Below are 20,160 nucleotides of genomic sequence, written 5' to 3' on the forward strand. Positions count from 1 at the left end.
CGCTCATTGTTCCTCCCCCTTTGAAGCCTTGCAACTGTGACCCCAGCTCTGTTACTTCCCAGGCACCAGCTCCTGGCAGGAGCTCAGCCTGGCTTTTGTCTGAGCAAGACACCCTCCAGCGACCTGCAGAGCCGCAGGCGAGCCCTGCTCGGGCTGCTCCCCGGGCGTGCAGGGCAGGCAGCTGCAGGCAGGCAGGGAGCTGCGGGCAGGGAGCTGCGGGGCAGGGCAGGGAGCTGCGGGGCAGGGCAGGGAGCGGCGGGGCAGGGCGGGCAGGGAGCGGCGGGGCAGGGAGCGGCGGGGCAGGGCGGGCAGGGAGCGGCGGGGCAGGGCGGGCAGCTGCGGGCAGGGAGCTGCGGGGCAGGGAGCTGCGGGGCGGGACAGGGAGCTGCGGGGCGGGCAGCAGGCTCTGCTCGGCCAGGCTGGGGGCTGGGGAGCCTCAGCAAGCTCAGGTGCAGGGGGCAGCAGGCTGCCAAGCTGCTCTGAGGGGAAGGACCTGAGAGACCCAGGGGAAAACAAGCTGCCCCTGAGGCCATGAAGGTCAGTGGGCTCCTGGGGAGCGCTCAGGAGGCTGTGGCCAGCAGATCAATCTGGAGAGCTTCCCAACCCCCCTCCGGCCCCTGGGCAAGCTGCTGTGGGTGCCCTGCTGGAGCTCTCCAGAGCTCCCTTCCAGCTCTGATCAGTCTGCAATCCATGACCACGGCAGAGGAGCAGCTGGAGGCCACAAGGCTCTCCTGGGACAGCAGAGCTGCTCGCAATACCAGCAGGAGACTTCACACAGGAGGTCCTCTCCCCATGGAGGGGGTCCCCTCCCCCAGCCTGCTCCTGTGGCCTGGGTCCCCTTCAGTGTCCATGCTCTGAGAGCAGGAAAGAAACCAAGATGTGAATGTCAGAGGAGGTAAAGCTGCAGCCCCACAGCCCTGAGAGCTGGGAGAGGAGCCTGCAGCTGGTGCCTGGCTTCCAGCACTCCCTCCCTGCCCAAGCTGCTGGCATTCAGCTCCTGGCCTGAGGGACCTTTGCTGTGCTCAGCAGCTGAGGTGCTCAAAGGCATCAAGGAAAAGGCTTTTCTCCAGCAAACCAAAGCCTCCAACCCAACCATGCAGCTAACTGCTGGGGAGGTGAAGCACAACCCCAGGAGCAGCCCTGGGAGAGAATGGTTGAGGTGCTCACAACCTGCATCCTGCAGGGGCTGGCACCTCCAGGCCCTGGGGCTGCAGCAGGGGCTGGCACCAGGCGTGCCAGGATGAGGGGCAAGGGCTTTGAGCTGGGAGAGGGCAGACTGAGACTGGGGGTGAGGAAGAGATTCCTGACAGGGAGGCTGGGGAGACTCTGGCACAGGTTGCCCAGGGAGGCTGTGGCTGCCTCCTGCCTGGAGGCGTTCAGGACCAGGATGGATGAGGCCCTGAGCAGCCTTGGCTGGGGGAGGCTCATGGAAAGGTTTGGGTTGGAAGGGACCTTAAAGATCATCCAGCACCAGCTCCCCTGGTGGGGGCAGTGGCACCTCCAGGCCTCTGGCCACCCCTGTGGCCTCCTCTGGACCTGCTCCAGCAGTTCAGTGTCCTCAATGGGACAGAGCAAGCAGGAGCTGTCCCTGCCCATGGCAGGGGGGGGTTGGGACTGGATGGCCTTCAAGGTCCCTCCCAGCCCAACCCTTTCTGTGCCCCTGTGGTGTTTGCTCCCTGGAGCCCTGCTTGCCTGGTTGGCTTCCCCACAACCAGAGAAACTCGAGCTCCACCTCACCCTCGGTGCCACCTCCTGCCATGCCTCCTCATGATGCCACTTGTGCTGGGGCTGCTGCCCCTTGCCTTTGGGGTGACAGCCCAGGATCCCTGAGAGGCTCCTCCTCAGCCTGGGGGAGCAGGGTATGGCCCCAGCCAGCAGCTGAGCAGGACCAAAGAAGGAAGAGACCAACAGGCAACTCCTAAGCTGCTGCCAGCCAGGGGCTGTTTGGTTTGGGAAGAGAAAAGCCAAAGGTGAGAAACCTTCCCAGAAGCAGCCCTCCCAGAAGCAGCCCTCCCAGAAGCAGCCCTCCCAGAAGCAGCCCTCCCAGAAGCAGCCCTCCCAGAAGCAGCCCTCCCAGAAGCTTGCCCCCAGCCCACGGCTGCCCTGCAGCCCCCCTCTGCTCACCTCCCTCCCCTCTCCTGGCCGCTTCCCAGCCCTCCTGCCAGGGCAAACGTCCCCCCCCGTCCCTGATCTCGTTGGCTTTCACGAGGGAGTCCCCAGCGAGCCCCAGATCCTGCGGATCTGCCCCTGCCTGCTGGGGGAGGAGAGGCTCCCCCAGGCCGAGGGCTCCAGCGCGCCGGCAGCGCCAGCAGCGCAGCCCGGCAGGAGGGGAGGAGCTGGGGCCGCCCGGCTCTGCAGCACCGCACCCGGCAGCCAGGGGCCGGGGGGAGGCCTCCGGAGCAGGAGACTCCACCACATCCCTCTGGGGCTCTGCAGCCCCTGCCACGAGCGCAGCCATGGCTCCTTCCCGTGGGAAGGGGCTCAGGCGCAGGGTGCAGTGGTGCCCCTGCAGCGCTGGGTGAGCCGGGAGGGCTCTTCCTAAAGGTTGTAGAGAGCCTGAAGGTCTCCCCTAAGCCTCCTTCCTCTCCAGGCTGAGCAAGCCCAGCTCCCCTTTTATCCTCTCCAAATACATCAAAGAACCTCCAGGCCCTGCACAGCCCTCAGGCACAGCTGGAGCTGGCCAAAAGCTGCTGCTTGCAGCCCAGAGCCAGCTCCCAGCTCCACCAGAGTCAGCTCCTGAGCCACCCCAGCCTGCCCAGCTGACAGCAGCTCGCAGGAGCACATGAGCCCTTGGGACAGGGAACATTCTGAGAGCTGCAGATAAGGCAGGAGGTAATTACCTCCTAATCTTTGCATTTGATCTGCGGACCTGATTGGGTCAAAGATTTCAGCCCCAGCCAGCACAGGACACTGCATGGAGAGGAGGGAGGGTGGAGCAGGTGAGAGCAGAGCGCTGGCAGCACTTAGAGACAAAGGGGAGAAGAGGCAGGGCCAGGAGGGCAAAGCCCCAGGGCCTGAAGAGGCCAACAAACAGACCTGCAGGAGGGACCTCAGAGATCCAGGGGGAAGGGGGGGGAGAGGGAAGAGAAGGGGAAGGGGGAAGGGGGGGGAGAGGGAAGAGAAGGGGAAGGGGGAAGGGGGGGGAGAGGGAAGAGAAGGGGAAGGGGGAAGGGGGGGGAGAGGGAAGAGAAGGGGAAGGGGGAAGGGGGGGGAGAGGGAAGAGAAGGGGAAGGGGGAAGGGGGGGGAGAGGGAAGAGAAGGGGAAGGGGGAAGGGGGGGGAGAGGGAAGAGAAGGGGAAGGGGGAAGGGGGGGGGAGAGGGAAGAGAAGGGGAAGGGGGAAGGGGGGGGGAGAGGGAAGAGAAGGGGAAGGGGGAAGGGGGGGGAGAGGGAAGAGAAGGGGAAGGGGGAAGGGGGGGGAGAGGGAAGAGAAGGGGAAGGGTTTGTAGATTCCCAGCATGGGTTGGACTGGAAGGGAGCTCAAAGCTCAGCCGGCTCCAGCCCCCTGCCACGGCTCCAGCCCCCTGCCACGGCTCCAGCCCCCTGCCACGGCTCCAGCCCCCTGCCACGGCTCCAGCCCCCTGCCACGGCAGGGACCCCTCCCAGCAGCCCAGGCTGCTCCAGAGCTCCCTGGGGAGGCAAGGCCAGGAGTGGGTGCCAGGCCCTGGCTGTGCAGAGCTGCCAGCTGCTGCAGGCAGACCTGGAGACCTTCTGGCAGCTCTGGGCTTTATCTGATTCCCTTTTTCCCCACCTTGATCCTTGCTTCCTTCCACCAAGCCACCACCTGGCTGGGCCTCTGCCTGCCCTTTGTCTTTCCAATGGCTATTTGATTTGTGAGAGAGTAAATCATTTAGGGGAGATTTAATTTCTTGGAGCTGATAATGAGGGGGAGCCAGATATGGATCCTCTCATCTGAAGTCTGCCCTGCAATTCAATCAGCCCCACCAGCAGCTCCAGAGTGCTGGGGGAAGAGCTGGACTGGTGAATAAAGGATGCAGAAATGAGACAGAAATTGGATTAATGATTTTATCAGGGCTGCTCTCTCTAATCTCCTTGAGCTCTGATGCTCTCTCTCAGCACACTTGTCCTTCTCAGGGGAAGGTTATGGCTCTGGAAGCAACCTGGGGTTTGTCTGGTGCTGAGTAATGACAGGAAAGGGGCTCCAGGAGAGCTGGGGAGGGACTTGGGACACGGGCTGGGAGTGCCAGGAGGAGGGGAAAAGGCTTTGAGCTGGGAGAGGAGAGACTGAGAGTGGAGAGGAGGAAGAGATTCTTTGCAGTGAGGGAGGGGAGACTCTGGCACAGGCTGCCCAGGGAGGCTGTGGCTGCCTCCTGCCTGGAGGCATTCAGGACCAGGCTGGATGAGGCCTTGAGCAGCCTGGGCTGGTAGGAGGGGTCCCTGCCCCTGGCAGGGGGCTGCAGCTGGCTGAGCTTTGAGGTCCCTTCCAACCCAGCCCATTCTGTGAATCCTTCTCCCTCCCTTCCTCTTCTCCCCCTTCTCCCTCCCTTCCTCTTCTCCCCCTTCTCCCTCCCTTCCTCTTCTCCCCCTTCTCCCTCCCTTCCTCTTCTCCCCCTTCTCCCTCCCTTCCTCTTCTCCCCCTTCTCCCTCCCTTCCTCTTCTCCCCCTTCTCCCTCCCTTCCTCTTCTCCCCCTTCTCCCTCCCTTCCTCTTCTCCCCCTTCTCCCTCCCTTCCTCTTCTCCCCCTTCTCCCTCCCTTCCTCTTCTCCCCCTTCTCCCTCCCTTCCTCTTCTCCCCCTTCTCCCTCCCTTCCTCTTCTCCCCCTTCTCCCTCCCTTCCTCTTCTCCCCCTTCTCCCTCCCTTCCTCTTCTCCCCCTTCTCCCTCCCTTCCTCTTCTCCCCCTTCTCCCTCCCTTCCTCTTCTCCCCCTTCTCCCTCCCTTCCTCTTCTCCCCCTTCTCCCTCCCTTCCTCTTCTCCCCCTTCTCCCTCCCTTCCTCTTCTCCCCCTTCTCCCTCCCTTCCTCTTCTCCCCCTTCTCCCTTCCTTCTTTTCCTTTCTCCTCCTCCTCCTCCTCCTCACAAGCAGCACTGAAAGGATTCCCCCAGTGCAGAGGGGGAAGGCACAGCCACATTTCCCTCCAGCACCACAGAAAGGAACACCTTGGAACATCTTACCAGGTGACCAACCAGGTCCCCCTCAGAGGTGCTTGCCCTGGGGCTGGGAGCTCAGCAGAGGAGCTGCCCCAGTGCCAGGGTCTGTCCCCCTGCCAGCCTCCCCCGGGCAGAGCAGAGTTAACTTTGCAAGGCAAACAGCAGCTGCCAAAGCAATGAGGCAGCCAGGCCTGAGAAGGATGTTTAGAAGACTCAGCACAGCAAACTTTCACCACCCCACTGTAATAGGATTAGAAACCTCTCCAGTGGCTCCAAGAGCTGGAATTTTGCCCTGAACAAAACCCAAAACAGATCTGGCCCCAGAGCCAGTGGAGAAGAAACTCAGCTGAACCTTCCCAGCTACGTTACTTAAGAGGGTAAAAAAGAGGTCAGGGGAGGCCACAAGGATGCTGAGGGGCCTGGAGCAGCAAAGGCTGAGAGCCCTGGGGCTGAGAGCCTGCAGAAGAGCAGCCCCAGAGGGCAGCTGAGCAATGCTCAGCAAGAGCTAAAGGAGCTGTGGGGAGCAAGAGGCTGGGGCCAGGCTCTGCTCAGTGGTGCCTGCTGCCCCCCAGGCTGCACCATCAGATGGTTTGGGCTGGAAGGGACTCAAAGCTCATCCAGCTCCAAGCCCCTGCCATGGGCAGGGACCCCTCCCACCAGCCCAGGCTGCTCAGGGCCTCATCCAGCCTGGCCCTGAACACCTCCAGGGAGGGCACAGCCACAGCCTCCCTGGGCAGCCTGTGCCAGAGTCTCTCCACCCTCACTGCCAAGAATTTCTCCCTAGCCTCCAGCCTCAACCCAAGCCCCACTGTACCCTCAGTTCCTGAAGCCATCTCTGAAGCACTTCAGAGGAGATTCCCAGAGCTGGGAAGCCTTTGCCCCAAGCACTGATGGTGGCAGGCACTGAGCACCCTCAGGAGCATCTGCTGCCAACTCCTCTTCAACGCTTTTGCTCCCCTGAGCTGAGCCAGGCAACCCCTGCAGCACCCTGCAGCACCCTGCAGCCAGGCTGGAGCCGTGGCAGGGCTGAGCTTTCTTCTCCAGCCACTTGCCCTAGTCCATGAGCTGGGGCAGGGGAAAGCAGAGGTCATTTGCCTCTCTTAGGCAGCCTCAGCTCCCCAGAAACCCTTCTCCCAGGCAGTTCTACATCTGGCTCCAGCTCAGAGCTGGCCCTGGCTGCTCCTGTCAGGGTCACTGGCTTTGCCTTGCAACAGTTGAGACTTTGCACAGTCTTTGGGTTCCTTTCTCTGCCTTAATTTGCCTCCTTACAGCTGTCCAGCATTCTTCCTGGGCAGTTGGATTCATTCCTTCAGTGAAGTTCCTGCCTCTGATTAAGCACAGGAGGAAACCCTGGAGCACAGCACAGAAGCCTCCAGCACTGCCTTGCTGCTCACCTGGGGAGGAAGAGCAAAGCAGGAGCTGCCAAGCAGCTCTGCTCCAGCAGGAAGCCTCCTGAGGAAACAAGGGGAAACTTCTCCCTTCCCCAGCTGCTCCACACTGCCCCTTCTCCAGCCAGGACCGGGAGGTTCATCGGCTGTGAGCCACAGCTGTCCTCCCTGTCCCCCAGCAGGGCCCTGCAGAGCCTCCTGCAGGCACACTGAGGAGTGCCCAACAGCCACCACAGCAGAGAGCTGCTGCTGGAGTGCAGGGCCATGCCATCTGTGCCAGGGGATGCCTGCCTCTGGAGCAGGGAGGGAGGGAAGCTTTCAGCCTAGGTAATTGTCTGCTCCCTGCTCAAAACTTGCAGCTGAACCAGAGGCAAATCCCTCTGAAGGCCACAGCAAATGGCAGAGAACCACTTAGGCAAGAAGAGACCTCTGAGATCATCAAACCCAACCACTGACCCTACTCTACCAAGGCCAGCACTGAGCCACACCTGCAAGCATCACATCTGCAGAGATCTCCAACCCCTCCAGGGATGGGGACTGTACCTCCTCCCTGGGCAGCCTCTGCCAGGCCCTGACCACTCTGGCAGCAAAGAATCTTTCCCCCATCTCCAACCTAACCTTCCCCTGGCACAGCCTGAGGCTATTTTCATCTCCTTCTACCACTTGAGACTGGGGAGAAGATATCAGCCCCCCCCTGGCTCCTACCTCCTCTCAGGGAGCTGCAGAGAGCAATGAGGTCTCCCTCAGCCTCCTCTGCTCCAGGCTGAGCACCCCCAGCTCCCTCAGCTGCTCCTCCCCAGCCCCTTCCCCAGCCCCTTGATCACTTTCTTGCAGTGAGGTGCCCCCAAACCCCACCAAGCCAGCCCCTGACCTCTGGGACCAGCAGAAGAGAGCAGTGATTGGTATCTACTGGTTCTGGAGCATTCCCCACCCATGCCAAGGGTCTCCAGGCAGCCTCTGAGCCCTTGGCCACCAGCATGCAGGAGACATCCCATGGCTGCAACCTTTTGTGGACAGCAGGGAGATGATTTTCTTAGAGGGCTGTCTCCTGCCTGGAGGTGCTCAGGGCCAGGCTGGATGAGGCCTTGAGCAGCCTGGGCTGGTGGAGCTGTCCCTGCCCAGGGCAGGGGGCTGGAGCTGGCTGAGCTTTGAGCTCCCTTCCGAGCCAGCCCCTGCTGTGCCTGCGGTTTGCCACGGCAAGCAACGCTCCGTGGAGAGCCTGGGGAGAAGACAAAGAGCTGCTCCTGGCTGGAGCTCAATGCAAGCCAGCAGTGCTGAGAGGAGCAGAGGACCTCTCTGCAAAGCAGCTCTCAGCAGCAAGCCTCTCCCAGCAGCCTGGGGGTGGGATGGGGCAGGAGCAGCACCCTGCTGCCAGCCAGCTGCGGCTCCACCTGCGCCGCATTCAGGCAGCCACAGCTCTAATGACAGCCAAATTACCTCTTCCCCTGCTCTCATCTTTCTGATTCTGGGCTCCCTTGGAAGGAAGGGATGGCATCACAGCTTAATCAATAGCATTCTGCTCCAAGAAAGGCTTCCTGAAGCTGACAAACCCACCTAGGCTCTGCTTTGAAAGCTGCTCCCCTTCCAAAGGCCACATCAAAAGCAGGGCATTTGGATTTCCTGCTGAGGAGGCTGCTGAAGCCCCTCAGGAACATCAAAGAGCTGCTCCAAAACAGTGGGGTCCTGGCTGGGTTGGGTGCAAAGCAGGGCTGAAAGCAGGGGGAGGGTCAGGGGAGGGCTGCAGAGATGCTGAGGGGCCTGGAGCAGCTCTGGGAGCAGCAAAGGCTGAGAGCCCTGGGGCTGAGAGCCTGCAGAAGAGCAGCCCCAGAGGGCAGCTGAGCAATGCTCAGCAAGAGCTGAAGGAGCTGTGGGGGGCAAGAGGCTGGGGCCAGGCTCTGCTCAGTGGTGCCCAGGGACAGCACAAGGGGCAAGGGGCACAGACTGGAGCCCAGGAGGTTCCACCTGAGCAGGAGGAGAAAGTTGTTTGTTGTGAGGCTGCTGGAGGCCTGGAGCAGGCTGCCCAGAGAGGTTGTGGAGTCTCCTGGTGTGGAGAGCTTCCAACCCCCCCTGGGCACTGTGCTGCTGGGCAAGCTGCTGTGGGAGCCCTGCTGGGGCAGGGGGCTGGGTGAGCTCCAGAGCTCCCTTCCAGCCTTCACAGAATGGTTTGGGTTGGAAAGGACCTCTGGACACCCCTCTGGCAGAGCAGGATGGCCTAAGGCAGGACCCACAGGAGCATTTGATGAGGAGGATGATGAGATGAAATGGATGGGTTGGGTTGGGTTGGAAGGGATCTCAAAGCTCATCCAGCCCTAACCCCCTGCCATGGGCAGGGACACCTCCCTCCAGCCCAGCTTGCTCCAGGCCTCATCCAGCCTGGCCCTGAGCACCTCCAGTGGGGAGGCAGCCACAGCCTCCCTGTTCCAGTGTCTCCCCACCCTCCCTGTATGGAACTCAAGGGGCAGAGTTGCATACTGCCCCTGGAAGCAGCTGGGCAGGCTGCAGGCTGAGCAGGGCAGGGGAAGGCTCTGAAGCCAGAGGTCAGTAACAGACTTCCCACCACAAACCAGCCCAGGGGGGTGCCTGGGTCCAGGCATCACTGCCCCCAGGGCCATGCTCTGCTCCAGCTCAGCCCCAGGGAGCAGCCAGCCTGCAGCCTCCCTCCCTGCCCTGCACCAGCATTAATGAAGTGGCAAACCCAGCTCTGGAGCTCTGGTGGGAAGCGTCAGCAGGGGCCTGGGGCTGCCAAGGCCACGTCAGCTGTGACCCTGCCCAGGCAGGGGGCAGCCAGGGGCCAACATGTTACATGTGCCAGGCATAAATATTCATGGAGTGCTTCATGACCCCACTGAGCACAGCTCCTGCCCTGCAAAGTGCTGCTGCTCACAGCTCCTGACCCTCAGCTCTGGGCATTTCGACTCAGCAGCACCAAGGGTCCTGCACAGATAATCCTGGAGTGGATGAGGAGCCCTGGAGCCAGCAAACAGCAGCAGAGAGCATCCCTGTGCTGCTGCAAAGCTGAGCTGCTGTCAGAGAGGGGTTTGGGCTCAGGCCTGAGCTACAGCAACTCCACAGCAAGCAGCTGGGGATGGTTTGGGTTGAGGTTGAGCTTTCAGCCTCTTCCCTGTCCACTGTTTCCCAGTGCAGGCTGAGGCAGTGGCTAAGGTGACCCAGAGGATGTTTGCTCAAGTGGCCCTCATGGACACTGAGGTTCCTGCTGCCCTCCATCCAAACCTCACAGGCAGAAGCCCAAAAGCAGAGGAAAGGAGGAGAGGGAAGCATTAAAAGCACAGTGGTGAGGCTTCAAACAGAGGAGGTGCTGCTAAGGAGCTCAGGGCCAGGCTGGATGAGGCCTTGAGCAGCCTGGGCTGGTGGGAGGGGTCCCTGCCCCTGGCAGGGGGTTGGGGCTGGATGAGCTTTGAGATCCCTTCCAACCCAAACCATTGCAAACTGCTGAGCTGAGTGCACTGTAACTCTCCCCTGCATTAGTGAGGCCACAGCTGGAGGACTGAGTCCAGCTCCGGGCTCCCCAGGTCAAGAGGGACAGAGAATCACCAGAGAGAGTCCAGGGGAGGCTGAAGAGGTGCTGAGGGGCCTGGAGCAGCTCTGGGAGCAGCAGAGGCTGAGAGCCTGCAGAGGAGCAGCCCCAGAGGGCAGCTGAGCAATGCTCAGCAAGAGCTGAAGGAGCTGTGGGGGGCAAGAGGCTGGGGCCAGGCTCTGCTCAGTGCTGCCCAGGGACAGCACAAGGGGCAGGGGGCACAGACTGGCACCCAGGAGGTTCCATCTGAGCAGGAGGAGAAAGTTGTTTGTTGTGAGGGTGCTGGAGGCCTGGAGCAGGCTGCCCAGAGAGGTTGTGGAGTCTCCTGGTGTGGAGAGCTTCCAACCCCCCCCGGTCCCTGTGCTGCTGGGCAAGCTGCTGTGGGAGCCCTGCTGGGGCAGGGGGCTTGGGCTGGGTGAGCTCCAGGGCTCCCTCTCATCCCTACCCTGCTGGCATCCTGCATCTCTCTCTCTTGTGTTTGCTCTTTTCAGAGGCTGAGGGCAATGAACCTCTCCTCGGAGCAGCCCAGACTGAATCTCCATTACTCGCCAGGGCCCCCCGGGGCAGGAGGCCGCTGCCAGCCTGCAGAGCTCTCAGAAGTGCTAATTGCCTCTCTCGGTTCAAGTGGATCTGACAGGGAGGTGGCTGCGCAGGGCAGCTCAGCGCCGAGCAGCCAGGGAGGAGCTCTCCTTGCTCAGAGCCTGGGCAGAGAGGGCTCCGAGGCTGCTTCGGTGCAGGCTCAGCTCGTTCCCCGCAGGCTGGGGCCGCGGCTTTGTGCTGCTGCTGCTTCCCTCTGTTTCCCCTCCCGATGTTAATAAATAGAAGTTATTTGATTACAGCAATCAGAGGGCTGAGATCAGCCCTGGCTGCCATGAATAGGTTAGGGAGGCACAAGAGCCAAGGAGACACACAAAGAGAGCACAGGAAAATGAACTGCATGGGGGAGGCACAAACTCGGAACTGAGCAGAGCAGAAGCCAGCAGGGCAGGGGCTGGAAGGGACCTCTGCAGAGCAGCCACAGGGTCCCACAAGAACTCATCCAGGTGGGGCTGGAAGCTCTCCAGAGATGGAGAATCCACCACCACCTCCCTGGGCAGCCTGCCCCAGGGCTGCAGCACCCTTAAAGCCAAAGAAGGTCTTTTAGAATAGAACAGAACAGAATTAACCAGGTTGGAAAAGACCTTTGAGATCATTGAGTCCAACCTACCACCCCACACCATCTGATCAACTCAGCCATGGCACCAAGGGCCTCAGCCAGGCTCTTCCTAAACACCTCCAGGGATGGGGACTCCACCACCTCCCCAGGCAGCACATTCCAGTGGCCAATCTCTCTATGCAGAACTTCTTCCTCACCTCCAGCCTAAACCTCCCCTGGCACAGCTTGAGACTGTGTCCTCTTGTTCTGGTGCTGCTTGCCTGGGAGAAGAGACCAACCCCCACCTGGCTACAACCTCCCTTCTGGTGGAACTTCCCCCTTCAGCCTGGCTGGGGAGGGGTAGGACACCCCCAGAGCTCCCTCTGCAAGAGCAGCTTTTGGGATCCTTCTCTCCCCAGAGCTCCAGCTGGAAAAGCTGCCTCAGGCTCTGCTCCTCAGCCACTGCTGCACCAGCTCTGAGTGCAAACCACAGCTGCTCAGGGTTTAGGGAACCAGACTGGTGCCTGAAGACACTCTGCAGCCCCTCCACAGACTGAGATGCCCAGAGGACCCCAAGTGAAGCTTGCTTTGGACACTGACCCAGCCAGGTATGAAGAAGCCATCCTAGGGAGTGAGGGAAGAGAGCCTGGGAAGAGGCTGGAGGCAATGAAGGCCACAGGACACCCAGCAGCAGCAGCAGCATCTTAATGAGCCAATAAAAGACTTTAGACAATCTGTCTAGACTTGGCTTCTGCCTGGCTATAAAATGGGCCTTAAAAGAAAGATACAGACAGCAATCAGAAGTCAATGAAGAGCTGGTGGAAGGAGCTTCCTGCTGGGTTACAGCTGCAGCCTGCACTGCTCCTCAGACAGCAGCACTTCCCCCAAATCCTTCATGTGCTAAGCAGCAGAGCTGCTCTCACTGCAGGCTCGCAGGCAGCCTCCCCACTTGGGCTTGCAGGACATCTCTGCTCAGGCCTCACCTGCAGGGCTGTGCCCAGCTCTGGGGCCCCCAGCACAGAGCATGGAGCTGATGGAGAGGGTCCAAAGGAGGCCACCAGGAGGATCAGAAGGATGGAGAAGCTCCCCTGTGGGGCCAGGCTGAGGGAGCTGGGGGTGTCCAGCCTGGGGAGGAGAAGGCTGCAGGCAGAGCTCAGAGCTGCATTTCAGTGTCTGCAGGGCAGCTGCAGGCAGGCTGGGGAGGGACTGCTCAGAAGGGGCTGTGGGGATAGGATGAGAGCAATGGTTTGGGGCTGGGGCAGGGCAGAGGTAGGTTGGGCATCAGGAGGGAGCTCTGCACAGGGAGAGCCTGGGACAGGCTGCACAGGGAGGGGGTTGAGGCTCCAGCCCTGGAGACACTCAGGCTCAGCCTGGCTGTGTCCCTGGGCAGCCTGCTCTGGCTGGAGCTGTCCCTGCTGCCTGCAGGGGAAGGGGGTGGCCAAGATGCCCCTGGGGGTCCCTTCCAGCCTGCTGCACTCTGTGACGTCTCTGCTAGAAAGCTCTGATCAGCACAGCTCAGCAGGGGCCTTCGTCTTGGGGAAGCTGAGAGGCTTGAAAGAGTCACAACTGAGTAGAGTCACAGAACTGTTTGGGCTGGAAAAGAGCTCATCCTGCCCCAGCCCCAGCAGGGCTCCCACAGCAGCTTGCCCAGCAGCACAGGGACCGGGGGGGTTGGAAGCTCTCCACACCAGGAGACTCCACAACCTCTCTGGGCAGCCTGCTCCAGGGGAAGGGAAAGAGTTGAGGTTAGAAAGGAAGAAAGAACTCTGGGGAAGAAGGAAGGAAGGAAGAAAGGTAGGAAGGGAGAGAGCTGAGTTTAAAGTGAAGAGAAGGAAGAGGTCTGTGGAAAGAGCAAGGGACTGGGAGCTGAAAATGGCAGCAGGGACTACTCCTGGCATGCCTGGAAGATCACCAGCAAGGCATGAAAGCCATCTCCAGCAGCATGGGCAGCTGAGGCCGTTTGCCATCCTGTGTGTGAGGCAGGGGAAGGCAGCAGGCAGGCAGGGGAGGTTCCTGATGGAAGAGGCAGCTCAGGATTGTTTGTGCTGCTACTCCCCCCCTGGCTCCCAGAGCTGCTCCCTGCACTAGCACAGAGCAAGAGGGGCCTGGGAAGTATGGAAGGCACAACAGGAGGCAACAGTTTGCCTTTCCTCCTGGGATGGAGGATTTCAGTGACAGAGGCTGGGACAGGGGATGGCATCCTCTGATCTATCACCCTGCAGACTCCTCCTGCTCTGCAAGACCCCAGGGGAGCAGCCCAGTGCAGTCCCTGTGCAGAGGGAAGCCTCAGGGTGACAGCAGGAGCCTTCCCCTGCAGCAGGGGGGGATGAAGCTCCTGCCAGCCCTCCAGGGATCCTGGCAGAGCCTCTGTGCACAGAGGGACAGGCAGCAGGGGAGCCAGGGGTCAGCAGCTCTGCTGCCCATCCCCCTCAGCCAGGCAGGGAAGAGGATGGGAGAGGAGCAGAGGCACTGGGATGCAGTCACCTAGGAAGCCAGGGTCAGTGTCCTGTGCAGGGAAAGAGGGGCTGGGGAAAGACTTTGTCTCACCTCACAGACTTCCTTGGCTTCCACAGACACAGCCAGCTCTGGTGCTGAAATCACAGACTGGGCCAGGCCAGAGGGGACCTCCAAAGTTCATCCAGTCCAAGGTGCCTCAGTCTGGGACATCCTCCACTAGAGCAGGCTGCTCAGGGCCTCATCAACCCTCAGCTTGAAGATCTCCAGGGCTGGAGCCTCAACCACCTCCCTGGGCAGCCTGCTGCAGGGTTCCAGCAGCCTCCTGGGGCACAACTTGCTCCTCACATCCAATCTCAATCTGCTCTGCTCTCATTTCACACCATTGCCCCTGGTCCTGTCCCTGCAGGCCTTGGGGAACAGCCTCTCTGCAGCCACCTTGGAGCCCCTTCAGGTACTGGAAGGCAGCTTTAAGGTCCCCCTGGAGCCTTCTCTTCTCCAGGCTGGACACCCCCAGCTCCCTCAGCCTGTGCTCACAGCAGAGCTGCTCCAAGCCCCTGAGCATTTTCATGGCCTCCTCTGGAGCCTCTCCATCAGCTCCAGGAGCTGAGGGCTCCAGCCCTGCACACAGTGCTGCAGGGGAGGTCTCAGCAGAGTGGCAGAATCCCCTCTCTGGCTCTGCTGGCAGGGCAGCTTTGGCTGCAGCCCTCTTTGGTGCTTTGGCTTTTTCTGATGGGTTATTTGGGTTTGGGTTTTGTTGAGGGGGAAGAGGCAAAGTGATTTCCCAGGCCACCCTCTGGGGCAAATCTTCCTTATCCATGGATAGCTTTTCCCTCCTCCCCCCCCTCTGCCATGCCTCATTCTTTGCAAGCTCCCTCCCTCCCTCTCTATCCCTTTCCATCTCCATTTCTCCTGCTGCCCTGACCTGGCAGTGCTGGGTGCATGGATGGACTTGATGCTCTGAGAGGTCCAGGCTGAGAGATGCAATGGCTGTGTGAAAGGGACAGATGGGAGATGAATGCTGGAGCCCAGGCAGAAAGAAGAATGGGAAGCCCTTGAAGTGCTCAGAGATGAATGAGCTGATTGCATTAGTGCAGAGCTGTTTGCTTTTGCTGGGCTGGGTGCAGGGAGAGCAGCTCTCCAGCAGATGAATAAAGGCCATTCCCACCAGCAACTGATCACCAGTTAGACACAGCCAAAGGCAAAGCAGCAGCCCTGCTGCTTCTCCAACCTGCCTCAGACCTCCTTCTCTCCAGGCACTGAGCCACCCAGCAGGTGGATGCAAGAGCACCACAGGCAGTGCTCAGGGGGAGCAGCAACCCATGGGGAGAGCTCCACAAGCCTCAAGCCATGCTCCATAGCCACAGGCTCCACAGAAGCACAGGGGGCTGGGACCCCCCTCCCCCTGCAAGGGGGCTGGGAGACCCCCCCCCCCCCCCTGCAAGGGGCTGTTCCTGAAGTGACAGCACCAGAGGTGAAACCCCACTGCCTCCTCCCTGGAGGTGCTCAGGGCCAGGCTGGCTGAGGCCCTGAGCAGCCTGGGCTGGTGGGAGGGGTCCCTGCCCATGGCAGGGGCTTGGAGCTGGCTGGGTTTTAAGGTCCCTTCCAAGCCAACTCATCTGCAGGATCTGTGAATGAAGCAGTTCTGAGGCTGCCTTTGGGGCTGCACTTCCAGAGCCTGTTTCCAGCCCCCAGTTTGTCACCACAGGACTCAGCTGCTGGCTCACCCTGAAGTGCTGCAGAAGGTTTCTGCCCCTTGGGTCGTGGCAGTGGGAGAGATCCAAGGAACACAATGTGCAGAGCACTGCTCCCACAGCTAGAGGCCAATCAATAGTGCTGGGGGTGGGCAGGGCAACACCTCAGCCCAGAGCTCCTTCCAAAGCTCTGACTCACTCCAATGAGCAGTGACAGCAGGAGAAGCTGGGCTCTGGCAGCTGCCATGCAGAGCAGAAGCCAATCCCAGCCCCATTCAGGTTGAAAAGCCTCTCAAGATCCTCCAGTCCAACCTTCAACCCAACCTCCCCCTGGCCACCAAACCCTGGCCCCAGGTGCCATGGCCACAGGGCTCTGGAGCACCTCCAGGGCTGGGGACTCCACCTCCTCCCTGGGCAGCCTCTGCCCAAAGCAAAATGTGCTCAGGTTCCTTGCACACCTCCAGGGATGGTCCTGGGGCCAAGAGGAAAATCCTGGTGTGTGTCTCTCACTCTGATGTTAATCAAACCTCTCTCTCTCACTCCTGAGCCATCAGAGCCCTGCTCTGGGGGTTCAGAATCCTCAGCACAAGCAGCAGGCACTTGACAGCATAACCCAAGGTGAGAAGCAGCTCAGAAAGGGGGAAGGAAGGTGGCAAACACTGCTGATGGAATCACTGAGTCATGGAATCCTAGAAAGAATTGTTTGGGGTGGAAAAGGCCTCTGAGCTCCCCCAGGCCAACCATGGCCACCAAACCCTGGCCCCCAGTGCCATGGCCACAGGTTGCAGGGATGGGGACTCCACCACCTCCCTGGGCAGCCTCTGCCAGGCTCTGGCCACTCCTGCAGGACCAAAATCCCTCCTCATAGCCAATCTAAACTTCCCCTCCAAAGGCCATAGATGGTGGGCACCACTGGGTGATGAAGGCCTGCTGCTGAGGAATGTGGTTTGGCAGCAAGCTTGGGACTGCTGGACTTTATGGTGCTTGGACTTTAGGCTGGAAGAGACCTTTCAGATCATAAAGGATCCCATGTGTGGCATCAGCCACTGGCAGAGTGGTGCAAAGCTTCCCCCAAGACTCAGCTTTGCTCTCTATTCTCAGAGCCAAGGCAACCCTTGCCAACCACAGTGATGCCAGAGGGCAGCCAGGGCTGGGCAGGAGCAGCTGGGGGCCCTGGGGGTGTGCAGCCTGCAGCAGAGGAGGCTGAGGGAGACCTCCTTGCTCTCTGCAGCTCCCTGGGAGGAGGCTGCAGCCAGGGGGGGGTTGGGGCTCCTCTGCCCAGTTTCAGGTGATAGAAGGAGAAGTGGCCTCAAATTGTGCCAGGGGAGGGTTAAGGCTGGAGATGAGAAAGGATTTCTGTGCTGCCAGAGCGGTCAGGGCCTGGCAGAGGCTGCCCAGGGAGGCGGTGGAGTCCCCAGCCCTGGGGGTGTTCCTGCAACCTGTGGCCATGGCAGCTGGGGCCAGGGTTTGGTGGCCCTGGTGGGGGTGGGTAGAAGGTTGGACTGGGAGAGCTTGGAAGCCTTTCCCACCCCAAGCAATTCCATGACTCAGTGATTCCATCAGCAGAGTTTTTCACCTTCCTTCCCCCTTTCTGAGCTGCTTCTCACCTTGGGTTATGCTGTCAAGTGCCTGCTGCTTGTGCTGAGGATTCTAAACCCCCAGAGCAGGGCTTTGATGGATCAGGAGTGAGAGAGAAAGAGGTTTGATTAACATCAGAGTGTGAGACACACCCCCCCTACCCCCAACCAGGGCTTTCTGCTTGGCAGCAGGACTTGCTTCTCTATTAGAGACACCCAGGAGAGCTGCTTCTCCCTCCTTCCAACACAGACAGTTGTACAGCTCCCTGGCAGCAAGGATTTAGCTCTGTCCTCATTTGTGCTGCTGATGGAACTCCCAACAGACAGCAGCAAAATTCAAGTTCCACTGAAACCCAGCCCCATTAAACCCTGCAGACTGGGGCTGGTCACAGGCAGAGGAAGAGACCTCCAGGAGCTGTGTGCTGGGGGATACAGCAGCTCCTGGCTCCTCACAGGGTCAGCTCCCAGCAGATGAGGAGTACTGAGTCACAGCACCAGACTGTGATCCTCCACCCCCACCCCCCTCAGGGGTTCACAGAAAGCAATCAGAGATGATTCAGAGCCCCACAAAACCCTGAATGAAGAGGCTCAGCTCTTGCCAACACCAGGCAGGGCAGGCAACAAACACCCAGGCTGGAGGAAAGGCTCAGGGCTTCAGAGGGAGGTGGCCAAAGGGGTTCAGAGCAGCTGCTGCAGAGAGAGTAGAGGTTGGAAAAGCCCTCTGGGATCATGGAGTGCAACCTCTCCCCCAGCACCATCTGATCAGCTCAACCATGGCACCAAGGGCCTCAGCCAGGCTCTTCCTGAACACCTCCAGGGATGGGGACTCCACCACCTCCCTGGGCAGCACATCCCCAGGGCCACATAAACCCCTGGAGAAGGATTGCTGTAGGAAGCACTTCACAGAACCCCAGAGTCCCAGCATGGGGGTGGGAAAGGAGCTCTGGGGATCACCCAGCCCAAGCCCCTGGCCCAGCAGGGCTCCCACAGCAGCTTGCCCAGCAGCACAGGGACCAGGGGGGGTTGGAAGCTCTCCACACCAGGAGACTCCACAACCTCTCTGGGCAGCCTGCTCCAGGCCTCCAGCACCCTCACAACAAACAACTTTCTGCTCCTGCTCAGATGGAACCTCATGGGCTCCAATCTGTGCCCCTTGCCCCTGGGCACCACTGAGCAGAGCCTGGCCCCAGCCTCTTGCCCCTGAGATAAACTCAAAGAAGTGTTGAGGTTGGAGGAGACCTCTGAGACCACCAAGTCCAGCTGCTCACAACCCACCACTGCACCACAGCCCTCAGCACCACATCCACACAGCTCTGAGACCCCTCCAGGGATGGGGACTCCACCACCTCCCTGGGCAGCCTGAGAATGCTTGCTGGGAAGAAGTTGTTCCTCATGTCCAACCTGAACCTCCCCTGGCACAGCTTGAGCAGAGCCTGGCCCCAGCCTCTTGCCCCCCACAGCTCCTTCAGCTCTTGCTGAGCATTGCTCAGCTGCCCTCTGGGGCTGCTCTGCTCCAGGAAGGGAGAGGGAGTACAGAGAGCACTTCAGGTTTGCATGGAGGGGCAGCAAGGGCCCAGGGCTCAGCAGCACTGCTGGGCAAAGCTTCAGCTTGTGAGCAGAAGGAATCAGGGCTCCAGGGCTCTCTTCTTTAATCTGGGAGAGAGGGGAGAATAAATTCTTGCCAGTGAGGCTGGGGAGAGCCTGGCACAGGCTGCCCAGGGAGGCTGTGGCTGTCCCCTGCCTGGAGGTGCTCCAGGTCAGGCTGGATGAGGAGCACCCTGGGCTGGTGGGAGGTGTCCCTGCCCATGGCAGGGGGCTGCCACTGGTTGAGCTTTGAGGTCCCTTCCTCTCCAGCCTGTTCTGTGATTCCTTCCCCTGCCAGGGGCTGGGTTTGGTGTTGCTGCTGTGCCTGAGCAAGCCCAGCTCCACCTCAGCTGAGCCATGGCTGCGTGGCGCTGGAGGGCAGCAGGGACAGGAGGATTAAAGCCCTTCAGTGCCTCAAGAAGAGAAAGTTTCCAGCAAGAAAAAAAAACAATCAAGAAGAGGAGAAATCCAAGAGGAGATGAAGAGTCTGTCCCAAGCCTTGTGCTTCCCAGGCTGCAGTGGATTAAAGCTGATTCTGCCTTTTTGTTCTGCCAAGGTGATGAGAGCCTCCTGACAAACACCGCCGCCACGAGACGTCCTCCGAGGGAACTCCACCAGAGAGATAATCAGATCAGTGCTCTGCTACAACAGCTTTAATCCCTCTTGATCCTGTCTTTAGGACACAGGCAAAGGCAGCAGGCTTGGCCCATTTTTTTCCCTCCACCCTCCTTTTCTTTTCCCTTCCTCAGCTGGTTTGGAGCAGCAGCCCTGGGGAGCTCCAGGCGCTGCGTGCGGCACAGCAGGGCTGGCTCGGGCAGGCCAGCAGACCCTGCCCCAAAGCAGCCTTGCTGGGCAGGAAGGCTGAGTGCTGAGGTGGGGGCTGAGCCATGGAAGGACACAAGAGCCCATGAGGTGTAGAGCTGTTGGGGTGGGAAGAGGTCTTTGAGCTCATCCAGAGCTCCCAATGCACCACTGCTGCTAAGCCACGGCCCTCAGCACCACATCCATGAGGCTTTGAAACACCTCCAGGCATGGGGACTCCACCACCCACCCTGGGCAGCCTGGACCAGTGCCTGAGAAACCTTTCAGTCAAGAAGTTTCTTCTAATGTCCAACCTCAACCTCCCCTGGGGCAACTTGAGGCCATTTCCTCATCCTGCCTCTTGTTGCATGTGGGAAGAGACCAAGCCCCAGCTCACTGCAGCCTCCTCTGAAGCAGCTGTAGAGGGTGAGGAGGTCCCCCCTCAGCTTCCTCTTCTGGAGGCTGAACAACCCACAGCTCCTTCAGCTCTTGCTGCACATTGCTCAGCTGCCCTCTGGGGCTGCTCTTCTGCAGGCTCTCAGCCCCAGGGGCCCTGGGGCAGCTTCCCTGTGCTCAGACTAAGGAAGGGAGCTCTGGACGTCTTGTGTCATGCAAATGCAACTGCTTGATGCCCTGCTAGGCAGAGCTGCAGGAGCAGCACGGAGCCATGGAGATGATTGGGTTGGGAAAGCTCTCCGAGGTCACCCAGCCCAACCAGCAACCCAACCACACCATGGGCACCAAACCACAGCCCCAAGAGCCATGGCCACAGGGCTCTGGAGCACCTCCAGGCATGGGGACTCCACCACCCTCCCTGGGCAACCTCTGCCAGGCCCTGACCACTCTGGCAGCACAGAAATTTTCCCTTCTCTCCAACCTGAGCCTCCC

General features: G+C 60.4%; 1 protein-coding gene across 1 annotated transcript in view; it reads right to left on the reverse strand.

Annotated features, from left to right (window-relative positions):
- The window catches only part of GRM7 (glutamate metabotropic receptor 7), a 205,752-nt gene that overhangs the window by 103,423 nt on the left and 82,169 nt on the right, over positions 1–20,160 (reverse strand). The gene's annotated exons all lie outside the window — the stretch shown is intronic.

This window comes from Dryobates pubescens, chromosome 1 (genome assembly GCF_014839835.1).
Source record: "Dryobates pubescens isolate bDryPub1 chromosome 1, bDryPub1.pri, whole genome shotgun sequence".
Taxonomy (NCBI): Eukaryota; Metazoa; Chordata; class Aves; order Piciformes; family Picidae; genus Dryobates; species Dryobates pubescens.